This window comes from Schistocerca americana, chromosome 5, assembly GCF_021461395.2.
Source record: "Schistocerca americana isolate TAMUIC-IGC-003095 chromosome 5, iqSchAmer2.1, whole genome shotgun sequence".
NCBI classification, from domain to species: domain Eukaryota; kingdom Metazoa; phylum Arthropoda; class Insecta; order Orthoptera; family Acrididae; genus Schistocerca; species Schistocerca americana.
This window is the reverse complement of record NC_060123.1, coordinates 79,605,658-79,619,597: the sequence shown is the minus strand read 5'-3', so window position 1 is coordinate 79,619,597 and position 13,940 is coordinate 79,605,658.

The following is a 13,940-nucleotide window of genomic DNA, read 5'->3' as shown; positions in this document are numbered from 1 at the left end:
GCGTGGAGGGTAAAACTCGTAGAGGGAGACCAAGACATGAATACACTAAACAGATTCAGAAGCATGTAGGTTGCAGTAGGTGCTGGGAGATGAAGAAGCTTGCACAGGATAGAGTAGCATGGAGAGCTGCATCAAACCAGTCTCAGGACTGAAGATCACAACAACAAACAACATCGAGTCGGTACTACTTTTGCCCGGCGTGGTACAACAACTCGACGCAGCATGGACTCAACAAGTCTTTGGAAGTCCCCTGCAGAAAAACTGAGCCATGCTGCTTCTATAGCAGTCCATAATTGCCTAAGTTTAGCCGGCGCAAGATTTTGTACACGAATTGACCTCTCGATAATATCCCATAAATGTTCATTGGGAATCGTGTCGAGTGATCTGGTTGGCCAACTCAGTCGCTCGAATTATTGAGAATGTTCTTCAAACTAATCGCGAACAACTTTGACCCAGTGACATGGGGCATAGTCATCCACAACAATTTCGTCGTTGTTTCGGATCACGATGTTCATGAATTTCGGCGAATTGTCTCCAAGCAGGCGACGGCCATAACGATTTCCAGTCAATTATCTGTTCAGTTGTACCAGAGGACCCAGCCCAGTTCACGTAAATACAGTCCACACCGTTATGGAGTCACCACCAGCTTGCACAGTGCCTTGTTGACAACTCGAATCCATGGCTTCGTGGGGTCTCTGCCACACTCTAACCGTGCCATCAGCTCTTACCAACTGAAATCTCGACTTATCTGTCTAGAACATTGTTTTTCAGTCGTCTAGGGCCCAACCGATATGGCCATGAGCCCAGTACAGGCGCTGCAGGCGATGTCGTGCTGTTAGTGAAGACACTCGCGACGGTCGTCTGGCGCTATAGCCCATTCATGCTAAATTTCCCCGCTCTGGCCTAAGGGATATATTCGCCCTACGGCCCACACAGATTTCTGCGGCTCTCCCACGTAGTGTTGCTTGTCTGCTAGCACTGACAATTTGTCACACACGCAGCTGCTCTCTATGGTTAACTGAAGGCTGTCGGCCACTGTGTTGCCATGGTGAGAGGTAAGGCCTCATATCTTGTATTCTCAGCACACTCTTGACACTGTGGTCCTCAGAAAACTGAATTCCCTAACGGTTTCCATAGTCGAATGTCGCACGCGTCTCTGTAAACTACCACTCCGCGTTCAAAGCCTGTTTATTTCCAAAAATGTTTCAAATGGCTCTGAGCACTATGGGACTTAACATCTGAGGTCATCAGTCCCCTAGAACTTAGAACTACTTAAACCTAACTAACCTATGGACATCACACACATCCATGCCCGAGGCAGGTTTCGAACCTGCGACCGTAGCGGCCTCGTGGTTCCAGCCTGAAGCGCCTAGAACCGCTCGGCCACACCAGCCGGCTGTTAATTTCCACTGTGCGCTCATAATCACTTCGAACACCCTTCCACATGCATCGCCTGAGTACAAATGATAGCTCCGCCAATACACTTCTCTTTTATACCCTGTGTATGCGATACTACCGTCATCTGCAAATGTGCGTATCGCTATCCCGTGACTTTTGTCACCTCGGTGTAATGTCACATAAATTTTTCACATAGGTAACAAGAGGCCAAAAAGTTCCGTTTAAAAGTTTCAGATTACCAGTATAAAAGAACCAAAGGGGGAAGTTGAATCATTATTATTATTATTATGTGCGATTGGACCCATACGGATCACGCAAAGCTTTTCCGATTCAATTTTTTAATTCTCCAAACTTCTCTCATTCTTTCCCCATGAATTCTCTTTCTTTCCTCTGTCCATTTTGTCCCCTGTCTCTTGCGAACTTCATTCTCGGGTTGTACTTTCCAACTATTTATTTTTTGCCTGTATACATTTCTGTTTATAACTTCTGAAGAATTTATTTGTGCATTTGCTAGATCTGTTTTGGTTTCTTGTATCCAGGGTATGGTTTTCAATTTTTCAATGTATATTAAAATTTTGTGGGAGATTCTGGGTGTTGGGAGTCTGTGGATATGACCGTAAAATTTTAGTCATCTTTTCCGGATGTCTGCGGCGAGGTTAGATAATTTTTCTGTAGTTTTCCGAGACTGTAACCTGTATCCATCTTCCGTCCTTTTTGGGCCAAGAATCTTTCTGATAATTTTGCGTTCCTCTTTCAGGATGCCTTCCAGGTCGCCTTTTCTATGGAGTGTGAGTGTTTCGCTGGCATATAGTGCTTCGGGCTTGATTACTGTATTGTAGTGTCGTATTTTTGAGTGAATGGAGAGACACTTTTTATTGTAGATGTTGTGGGTTTTCCAGTATGCTCTTTTCAGTTTTTGCAGTCGAACTTTTTGTGCAGTTTTCTCTCCCCCTGTGGGTTCTAGGACCTCGCCTAAGTATTTAAAGAATGGAACTCTCTCAATTTGTCCATATTTTGTAGTCAGTTTTTGAGTTTCAAATTTTGAGCAGATGAATTTGGTTTTTTGGAAGGAAATTTGTAGCCCAACTTTTTCGGCGCATTCTTTGAGAATGTCTATCTGTTTAATTGCTGTGGTCTCGTTTTCTGCTAGAATGGCCACGTCATCTGCAAATGCCAAGCATGAAATTTTAATACCATCTTTAGATCTTCCTAGTTGTATAGGCTTCCAGTAATTTTGATTCTTCAGTTCTTTTTCCCATTCTCGGATGACTTTGTCTAAGACAATCACTAATGATTAATGACTCATAACATTATAATGAAGTATCAAGTTGGCCTATTAAGATCGTTCCTCTCTACGATGGATACTGATAATATATCACCTTAAAAAACGTCCGTTTGAGATCCCGAAATTGTTGATGGTGTTGGTCCTTCTCGAGACATTCAACCGTCAGTGTGACACATTTTTGCCGAAGATGTGCAACTTGGAGAAGATTTTGGTTGCTTAAGTCTGCATTTTATACGTTCAGAAAATGTTACATTTCGTAAAATCACGTCGTTGTCACTCTGGAGGCGCCTGCGACCAAGAGTTTCTTTTATCGAGACAAAAGGAAGAATTGGTGGGTACCATGTCACGAGAATACGTGAAAAATCTGACAGCTCAAAGAAGCAACATGTGTGATTGTGTCCTCAGTCTAATGATCCGGGGCTTTGTCGTGGAGCGAAAACACCCCTTTAGATAGATCCCCACGGTGCTTCATCTTTACAGCCTCATTTAATCTAGTGAGGAGGTTTCAGTAGTATACTCCTCTGACGGTTTGCCCCTTGCTAGCGCAATCTGTTAGTATCACACTGTCATAGTTCCAGAAACTATTATCAGGTGCCCGATGATAGTTGAAACTACTACACCTTTTTCGACAGTGTTGAAGCCACCTGCTTCCATTCTTTTCTCTGCTCATTTATCTTGGACCATTGTGATACGTGATACATGGAACATTCGTGCATGGTGATTAGACAGCTAAATTTGTCTGTATAGTGTCCCATATGCGGTGCAATCTACTGGTTTTCATGTACAAATCGCCTCTCGCTTTGTACAACTAGTGCCCAAGTGCGTCGATAGAATATGCATTGATATTAGAAATTAAAAGTAAATACAAATTATAAAAAACACAGCTCAACTCGTCAACGGCGTTCACGTGTACGTCCATCGCTCACATACAGACTGAATATGCTCTCATCAGTGAAGACAACAGAGAGCCATTCCACTTCTCAATCGTCTCTTTCACGAACCCCAGGGCAATCGTGCTCGGCGGTGAGGTTGTGTCAGTGGTAGCCCGGCCAGAGGCACACCTGATCGTAGTACTGCTGCAAGCAGACGGTTCTCGATGATCCTTGGTGATACCTCAGGTGCAGCATGTACCTAGGTTCCTACCCTGGACGATTTTCGGTTGGATACTGCTGCTCTCACAAGTTATCGATCTTGAAAATATCTGCACTGCGCAGACTTTGAGAACTTGGTCTACAGTTGTGGGGAGTTTCCACAGACCGGTGCTGGAAGCAGCGACGCGTCATCAATACGCTGTTATCAACATTCGCAGAAACCCGTCGAGACGACCATCCAACAAGGCGACCCTCTTCAAATTGATGAAGTTGTTCAATATGTGTACGTACTCGTCGGCTGGGTACGGTTGTATCCTAGAATTAAAGTTGCACGCACTGTTCTCGTTTAAACTCAGCACAATTAACGCGTCCAGAGTCGAAGCAGAGGCCGAACGGACCAGTCTACAGAGCGCCAATTGACCGACCATGACCATGGCAAATGAATCATTGACATTACATCCCACTAGTGTGCACATATTACACCCCGGTGCCACTGACCTTAGTCCTGGAGATGTTTCCCACCCTTCTGACAGTGCAGAATTTTAAAAAATTATGCGTGTGCTTACTGAAGATAGCGTCAATAGGAAATCACGTACTAGATACCTGTTGTTTAGAAATCCACCAACTTCTGCTGCAGATTTTGTCAAAGGCATTCAGGTTAGTTTACGTGAAAATTGAGGATGTGTTAGACGAAGATTAGTTTGGCTTTAGGAAAGGTAAAGGCATCAGGGAGGCAATTCTGACGTTGCGGTTGATAATGGAGGCAAGACTAAAGAAAAGACAAGTCACGATCACAAGATTTGAAGCCCGGGAAAGAGTGTCCGACAGTGTAAAATGGTGTAAGATGTACAAAACTCTGAGAAGAAAAAGGGTCAGCTACAGGGAGAGACGGGTAACATACAATAATAAGTCTGGACGAGCAAGAACGAAGTGCTCGGACTAAAAAAGGTGTAAGACAGTGATGTAGTTTTTCGCCCCCTACTGTTCAATCTGTACATCGAAGAAACAATGATGGAAATAAAAAACAGGATCAGGAGTGGAATTAAAATTCAAGGTGAAAGCATATCAATGATACGGTTCGCAGATAACATTGCTATCCTGACTGAAACTGAAGAAGAATTACGTAGTCTGCTGAATGAAATGAACAAATGAGTACAGAATATGGACTGATAGTAAATCGAAGGAAGACGGAAGTAATGAGAAGTAGCAAAAATAAGAACAGCGAGAAACTTAACATCAGAATCGGTGACTCAAGTATTCTATTACGTACCCAGCAAATTAATCAATGACGGACAAAGCAAGGAAGACATCAAAAGCAAACTAGCACTGGCAGAAAGGGCATTCCTAGTCAAGAGAAGTTTACTAGTATGAAACATAGTACTTTACTTGAGGGAGAAATTACTGAGAATGTACGTTTAGAACACAGCATTGTACGCCAGTGGAACATGGACTGTTGGAAAATCGGAACGGAAGAGAATCGAAGCATCTGAGATGTGGTGCTACAGACGAATGTTGAAAATTCGGTGGACAGATAAGGTAAGGAATGACGAGGATCTGCACCGAATCTGAGAGGAAAGAAATATGTGGGAAACACTGTCAGTGAGATGGGACAAGATGATAGCACATCTGTCAAGACATCAGGAAATTACTTCCATGGTACTAGATGGAGGTGTAGAGGCCAAAAACTGAAGAGGAAGAAAAGATTGGAATACAACCAGCAAATAATTTAGGATGTACAGTATATTGCAAGTGTTTTTCTGAGATGAAGAGGTTGGCACAGAAGAGGAATTCGTGGCGGGCCGCATCAAACCAGTCAGAAGACCGATGACCCAAAACAATTCTGTTTATTTTACTCTCAAACAATAATATTCTGGAGCAATTTTAGGTTTGCACATGAAATATAAGGTGAGAAAAATACATTAAAAAGAATAACAGCTGGGGGAATTCTCTACATTCCTGTATGCAACTCCGTCAGCCTATCAATTACAACAACTGACCACAGTTTGATAGCAAAAAAAGTTTTCATAAATATAGCAGCAAACAATAAAAATTACCTCCAACACTGATGACTTATTCCTAGCACTGCAAATAAATAACTAAACATTGAAGTTATAGAAGTATCTGTCGAGTGGTTCAGTGAATAAAGGAATTTAAAGAAAAAGAAAACACTTTGGGAAACTAACAGGCCTTTTATTTATTTCGTATATCTTTCTGTTCTATCTATCTATCTACCTATCTATCATTCTCCCCCTTTTCCTCGTCCTCTCGCCGGCCGGTGTGGCCGAGCGGTTCTAGGCGCTACAGTCTGGAACCGCGCGACCGCTACGGTCGCAGGTTCGAATCCTGCCTCGGGCATGAATGTGTGTGATGTTCTTAGGTTAGTTAGGTTTAAGTAGTTCTAAGTTCTAGGGGACTGATGAGCACAGAAGTTAAGTCCCATAGTGCTCAGAGCCATTTTTTGAACTCAAAGGTGTGTGTATGTATGTATGTATGTATGTGTGTGTGTGTGTGTGTGTGTGTGTGTGTGCATGTGTGTGCGTGTGCGTGAGTGCGAGATAGAGAGACTGAGAGAGAAAGGGAGAGAGAGACAGAGAGACAGAGAGAGAGAGAGTTAGAGAGCAAACATTTTTGTGTGAGATTTTGTTTGTGATCGCGCATGCATGGGTACGAAGAGGACTTTCCCCATTTTTCTTCAGTTAACTTGTCGGCGAAATCGATGCCGGCGCTGTCGCGTTTCCTTAAAACATTCTCTTCGTTATCGCCTCCGACGGGCACAAGACTATTCTGACGCCGCGTCTTTACCGCCAGCTGCAGAGGAAACTACGTGTACTGTACGCTCTACTTTTATATAGCAGAATTTGTCAACACACGGTACTCATTTGACTGATAAACGATGTTGAGGTCAGGTGAAGTGCAAAGTGGCGCTTCAGCTCGCGTCAACGACCGGGCGCTTGCAGACGTCCGCCGCCTCGCAGGTCGCATCAATCTCCCTGAACAGCAGTGCCGCCGGAGCGACGTCGCAGCGCGCACGTAATCGCCCAGAACGCGCACCCGTCCCCTCCCTCGGGATGCTTGCCGGGATAGAGGGTCCCAGTCGCCCGGAAAGCAAGCAGCGAATACGCGCTCAATACACGCGCAGCGCCGAGGCGACTTTATATTGAATTATTTATTTACTCACTTACCGGTACTTACTTTCTTATTCTTCACATTCTGTCGACAGAAAAGCTCTTTGAGACGGTAGTTATAGGACTTTCTTCTGCGAGGGGAAACGGCGAACTGCTTGCTTGGGGAATAAGCGAACCTACTGAAACGAAGTAATTCACTAAATGTGGCCGCAACATAAACATCTTCAACTTTTGTAGTCCTGTCTTCCTCAGTTACGTGTATTGTTAAGCAATATCGTTAATTTTTACTTGTTGACCGTCATCTAAACTGAATGAAACACAGTTCTCATGCCATATGGTTTCGCCAACCAAAGATACATAAAAATGGTACGCCAATGAAAGCCGTTATTAACTTCAGGAAAAACCCAACATACCACACAGTGAAACGTCTCCAAAAGTTAAACACAAAACGCTATAAAATAGAAAACAACGGAACAGTGATAAACACAGGAAGCCTAATAGAACGCATCCGGAACATACAGATCCCAAGCACAGCATCACTGATTTCACTCGACATAGAAAACATGTATACCTCCATCCCTATCACAGAAACAAGAGAAGTCATCTCACATAGCAACCTAAAACTACTTCCAGTTCGAGAATCAATATTATCTGCAACGTAATGGACTGCCCACGGGCTCCCCAATATCAGGGACATTAGCAAACATTTTTACTAGTCATCTAGAAAATCAGATATTTGAAAAGAAAACCACTAACGAAAGATTTTAAAACATACATTGGTGCAGATAAGTGGATGACATTATCGGCCTGGTAGATGAACCAAATGAAAAAAAAAAACAGATGTATCCGCTCTGAAATCAGCAAAGCACATCAGAACATAAAATTCACACTTGAAAAAGAAGAAGAAAATCAAATAAATTTTCTTGATATAACAATAATAAAAGAAAACGGAAAGCATACATTCAACACCTACAGAAAACCAACAATCACAGACACAATAAAACATCCCACATCTAGTCATCCAAAAGCCATATGCTTGCTGCGCTAAGACATATGTTAAATAGATTAAACAGGGTCCCACTCAACAAGGGAAATTATGGAAAAGAAATGAGTTCAGTGATACAAAATGCTAGGAACAATGGGTATGATATACATGTAGTACACAAACTCAACCAAAAAATAAAAAATCAAATACAAAACAAACACAACATTTCCAGCATACAAGATAAATCAGAAGTTTCAAACTCACAAACACACTCAACACCCACACACAGTGACAACATCACACAGAAAAGAAACATATGGTAGACTATGACTTGCACACATAAATTAACATACAGGGTAGCAAACGTACTACAGAAACGGGGCTTCCAAAGGGCATATAAAATTGTATAATCACTCCAAACATAAGCTAACCAACAACCAACAGGGATAAAGTCCAGGGAACAGGAATATAGAAACTTGAATGTCAAAGTTGTAATGCAATATGTGTAGACATGGCATACAAGAATTTTAAAACACGATACAAAGAATACACCATTCCACATTTGCAAAACACTTAAAATACCGTAACCACCATCCTGCAAACATGGAACCAGATATGAAAATAATAAGAATGTACAACCATGACAAATACCTTGTACAAATGCAAGAAAACTTCCACATCCAGTGAAACAAACACATAACTCCCTCTCCTTCTCTGTCTCTCTCTTCCTCCCGCCTTCTGGTCACCCACACCCACATCGACACGCACACACACACACACACACACACACACACACACACACACAGATGCATATACAATCAGATCACACACATCTACAAAAAAACAACACTCGAAAGTTCGCAGTAACTTTAGGATTAACATCCGACGTAGCACAAAACAAGTGTTCAGCTCATAGTGCTGTGAAGTGTGGAAAACAAAAACGCAAATGGCATGTGGCAATTATGAGAAGAGCAGCGCCAAAAACTGGACTGAAACACAACATGTACAATATCATCCACAGAACCTTTACGTAGGGTTTAAAATATTACTACGCTATAGAAAACCCAGCGGCCAGAGCTCTTTGTAACTTATATATTGATTGTCCCAAAATGTCAACCAAATAGTACAAATATGAACAGGCCTTGCAGAGAATAAAGGCGAACCGCATATAGCACGAAAATTGTGTGTCATTCAGTTGTAGTTAGACGGTAAACAAGGAAAAATTAAGAATATACCGTGTCCTTTAAATGTTTAGTACGCATATTTCAACCAAGGAGCGACAAAACCCGTCCCCAAAAAGTGCTCTTCGCTTAGGTCTGCTTAAAAAAATCTAAATTCTTTTTATTTGCAGGCCGCTGTGACTAAGCGGTTCTAGGCGCTTCAGTGCGGAACCGTTCTGCTGCTACGATTGCAGGTTCGAATCCTGTCTCGGGTATGGATGTGTGTGATGCCCTTAGGTTAGTTAAATTTAAGTAGTTCTAAGTCCAGGGGACTGATGACCTCAGATGTTAAGTCCCATAGTGCTTAGAACCATTTGATTTTCATTTTATTCGTCTATTAATTTACTTTACCTGGTAAGATTAAAGTCTTCGGGTCGTCACCTACACAACACTTTAATAGAAATGCGTGAAAGCTGTACAGAATGAAACAGATCTGGAGAAGAATACATGCAGACTGAAGCGATGAATGAAAATTTGTACCAAGGCTGGGGTCCGAATTCAGATCTCCTGTTCAGTAGACAGATGCACTGACCACTACACCACGCTGGCATAGTGGTTTTGCACACCTGCACAGACTAGACTAGTACCCCTCCGTCCAAAGTCGAAATTCGCTTTCATGCCGCAGTCCACCTGGTATTCCCCACCAAACTCAAAGAGCATTGTAGAGGCTCTCCAACTGTATTAGGACAGCATCGCAGCACCGAACAAAACGGGATATCCTGCCCCAAACCCAGGGATCGGTTGAAACTATAATCATCCAGACACCTTTTTCATAGATATTTGAGAGTTGAAAGAGGTCTCTGGACCCATATAACTTCATTTAACGTCTGGAGATGTTTACTGCTGTGGGGAGCAACGATAGAAAATAAAGTTACAATATGAGATAGAAGAACATGCAGAAATAGAGAAATAAAGAAAGCTGACATAGTGTTGACAATTTGACAGAGATACATGTTAGCTGTTGGACAGAATGAAGCCAGTTTAGATATGCTGAAGGCTAAGCTACCCTCAGACTTCAAGAAGAATATAATAATTCCAATCCCAAAGAAAGCAGGTGTTGACAGTTGTGAGAATTACCGAATTATCAGTTTAATAAGTCACAGCTGCAAAATACTAACGCGAATTCTTTACAGACGAATGGAAAAACTGGTAGAAGCGGACCTCGGGGAAGATCAGTTTGGATTCCGTAGAAACGTTGGAACACATGAGGTAATACTGACCCTACGACTTAGCTTAAAAGAAAGATTAAGGAAAGGCAAACCTACGTTTCTAGCATTTGTAGACTTAGAGAAAGATTTTGACAATGTTGATTGGAATATTCTCTTTCAAATTCTGAAGGCGGCAGGGGTAAAATACAGGGAGCGAAAGGCTATTTACAATTTGTACAGAAAGCAGATGGCAGTTATTAGAGTCGAGGGGAATGAAAGGGAAGCAGTGGTTGGGAAGGGAGTGAGACAGGGATGTAGCCTATCCCCGATGTTTCAATCTGTATATTGAGCAAGCAATAAAAGAAACAAAAAAAGAGTTCGGAGTAGGTATTAAAATCCATGGACAAGAAATAAAAACTTTGAGGTTCGCCGATGACATTGTAATTCTTTCAGAGACAGCAAAGGACTTGGCGGAGCAGTTGAACGGAATGGACAGTGTCTTCAAAGGAGGATATAAGATGAACATCAACAAAAGCAAAACGAGGATAATGGAATGTAGTCGAATTAAGTCGGGTGATGCTGAGGGAATTAGTTTAGGAAATGAGACACTTAAAGTAGTAAAGGAGTTTTGCTATTTGGGGAGCAAAATAATTGATGATTGTCGAAGTAAAGAGGATATAAAATGGCAACGGCAAGGAAAGCGTTTCTGAAGAAGAGAAATTTGTTAACATCGAGTATAGATTTAAATGTCAGGAAGCCGTTTCTGTAAGTATTTGTATGGAGTGTAGCCATGTACGGAAGTGAAACGTGGATGATTAATAGTTTAGACAAAAAGAGAATAGAAGCTTTCGAAATGTGGTACTACAGAAGAATGCTGAAGATTAGATGGGTAGATCACATAACTAATGAGGAGGTATTGAACAGAATTGGGGAGAAGAGGAGCTTGTGGCACAACTTGACTAGAAGAAGGGATCGGTTGGCAGGACATGTGCTGAGACATCGAGGAATCACCAATTTAGTATTGGAGGGCAGCGTGGAGGGTAAAAATCGTAGAGGGAGACCAAGAGATGAATACACTAAGCAGATTCAGAAGGATGTAGGCTGCTGTAGGTACTGGGAGATGAAGAAGCTTGCACAGGATACCGTAGCATGGAAAGCTGCATCAAATCAGTCTCAGGACTGAAGACCACAACGACAACAAGCTACGCTCAAGATAAAACTTTTCTCTCCACTTGATTGGAGCGTGGTTTCCGATCAGACGCACGTTATCTAAATTAACGGTATATGAGTAATTGGGGGGAAGGAATGGAAAGGAAACGGGATTGAAAGAGATACGGAGGAAGTTTGTGACACCGCAAATGCAAATGAAATACCTTCTGCACCATCCAAAGTTTCCACAGTTTAATATCCGTCGATAAATTGTATTGTATTTCTGATTCTGAATGTGTAGGCTTTATTACAGATACTTTATTCAATACGTAATCGATCTAATAGTGTATGTATTCCTGACTGTAGAAAACTGATTGTAATTATAATGAAGATATTGTAAATTGCTGGGTAATAGCATATGGAGCTTTATTTAAACGTATCGATAGCAACGACGAAATGGCAATAGCTGTGCCGTTGTTTATCTTTGCGCATGGAGAGTCTCTGTGTCTTTGCGAGCAGAGATGAGGCAGAGCAGCTTGAGTCACGAAAGTGTGCGGATGAGTTTGTTGGGCGCTCCAGCCGCCGCGGCGTGCAGCTACGCTCGCGCCAATGTAGACGCGCCTGATTTGCTAACGTGCGAGTATTGAGAGCACGTGGACAGGCGGAGAAAGCTACAGTTCTAACTATTACGCGTTCCATAATTATGCGTGGCTCTGTGAGACGACTCGGGATTCTCAAACAACAGCAGCAGCAACAGCGGGAGCTCGGCATTGTCGTCGGCTACATTCTTCGTCGTCCACACAGCTACAACTTTGTAAGACTGTTAACTACCAGATCCAGTAATGTAGAGGCTTCACCCAGTTGCATTTCTTCCACAGAGAGTTACTAACATGAAAAATAACCTGCAGTAGTTAAAACTTGTAGGGCACCTGTGTTGTCATTGTCCTCAGGCAAAGTTATCAAACAGGGTCCTTTTGCTTTCCATGTAATCACCGAGTATCGTAAGAATATGAAAATTGATTAAATATTTACTGCCAGTTTTGTTTGTTTGCTAATGAGCTGTTTCAGTCTTAATTTTCTGCCTCAGTAACTGTTCCTTCTTGTATTGCTTAACAGACGCTTAACTAATTTTGAAATTGTGAGTATTAACTTAAATGCCGGCCGCGGTGGCCGTGCGGTTCTAGGTGCTCCAGTCCGGAGCCGCGCTGCTGCTACGGTCGCAGGTACGAATCCTGCCTCGGGCATGGATGTGTGTGATGTCCTTAGGTTAGTTAGGTTTAAGTAGTTCTAAGTTCTAAGGGACTGATGACCACAGCAGTTGAGTCCCATAGTGCTCAGAGCCATTAACTTAAATTAACGTAAACTTTCAGTGGCAATACTAATCAGTAAAGATACAACACTAATTAAGAGTGCGCAATTTCATTTATTTTTTATTTTATTTTATCTATTTATTTATGTATTTATTGTTGTAACTTAACACACACACACCCATGCCCGAGGGAGGACTCGAACCTCCGGCGGGGTGAAGGTTGGGGGAGGGGGGGTGGGCGGGGGAAGCCGCGCGAACCGTGTCAAGGCGCCCAAGACCGAGCAGCAGCCCCACGCTGCTGCTGAAGCCAGTGCCATAGAGACTCGCCACTTGCGTGAATCCAACACCGACAAGAGCGACACTGGGGATGAAAATGTCGACTTCGCCTCGGCCAATTGTCGGCCGAGTACAATATACCAATGACCGGACGATAACGGACAGAAGCCTACTCGGAAGACTGAAGAGCATTTCTCGCCCACTTGGTTATAGATCGTCGTCCATGGCTGACTTACACAGGGAACATGATTAGTGAACTCTTAGAAGTGAACAGACACTTGTTGCAAATTGCATTTGCTGTGTACTGCGAAGTTTACCTACGATTATTTGCACTTAGCCGTTGAGGGCCTTTTTGGTGTTATATGGCAAGCAATTTTGCAGACTTCTTTATCCAGTAAGTCACGAAGACGAGTAAATCTTTTAACTCATTTGTGTGACTTTGTTGGTTATTTGTTGGAATGTTGTAGAACCTCCGTTCTCCTATCCTGTTACCTGACCCTGGGGCATACCTGTGTAATAGTGGCAGGGAGAAACAGTCTTGCGGGGCACTGCCGTTTCACGAACTCTCAAACTCGGCCTACCGTAACAACAGTGGCAACTCTTTCTCCACAACCATAGCGACGAGGCCTTTTGCAAAACTGGTGACGAGGGGTTTACTAAAAGTTGCTCATTTTCTTAAAGTAAATTCAATTCAATCTTTCAATAATCAAAAGTAAATTGCTTGCCATTCTCTAAATTTTGCATTCCGCTACACAGAGGTTACCGAAAGTCATTTTTTGTTCATAACAAAGTTTAAGTGAAGTCAGTCATTTATTTAACGAGTAATTTCATTTACTTCACTTTAAAAATTTACCATTTCGGAATAAGTAACTGCAGACTCAATGCTTTCTGATTCATTTATTTTCTCGCGAACTGTTGTGTTGCGGAAAAGCGTGACAACCTTCTGTTGCGACG